The sequence below is a fragment of the Penaeus monodon genome, chromosome 25 (genome assembly GCF_015228065.2).
Source record: "Penaeus monodon isolate SGIC_2016 chromosome 25, NSTDA_Pmon_1, whole genome shotgun sequence".
NCBI classification, from domain to species: Eukaryota; Metazoa; Arthropoda; class Malacostraca; order Decapoda; family Penaeidae; genus Penaeus; species Penaeus monodon.
In genome coordinates, this window is record NC_051410.1 from 39,799,767 (window position 1) to 39,799,998 (window position 232).

The 232-nt window shown below is 31.5% G+C and overlaps 1 protein-coding gene across 2 annotated transcripts in view; it reads left to right on the forward strand.

Annotated features, from left to right (window-relative positions):
* LOC119589253 (alkaline phosphatase-like) overlaps window positions 1-232 on the forward strand; it is a 13,567-nt gene that overhangs the window by 8,961 nt on the left and 4,374 nt on the right. The window lies entirely within an intron of this gene.

The following is a 232-nucleotide window of genomic DNA, read 5'->3' on the forward strand; positions in this document are numbered from 1 at the left end:
ATAAAAATGGCTGACAATGATTAACGATTGTACTGATGTTTAATTTTAATTCAGTGTGTCCGGACATTCAAGAATGTTTAGAATGATGATAATGCATTTATTCAGTTTCGGGAAAACGAGCATCTGGGACTAAGCGATTCTGCAAGTTCACTTCATTTCTATTCACTCAGCAACAAAACAAAGTAGAGTACTCTCCATCTTTAACATTTTTAATATATCTTTTTTTACATTT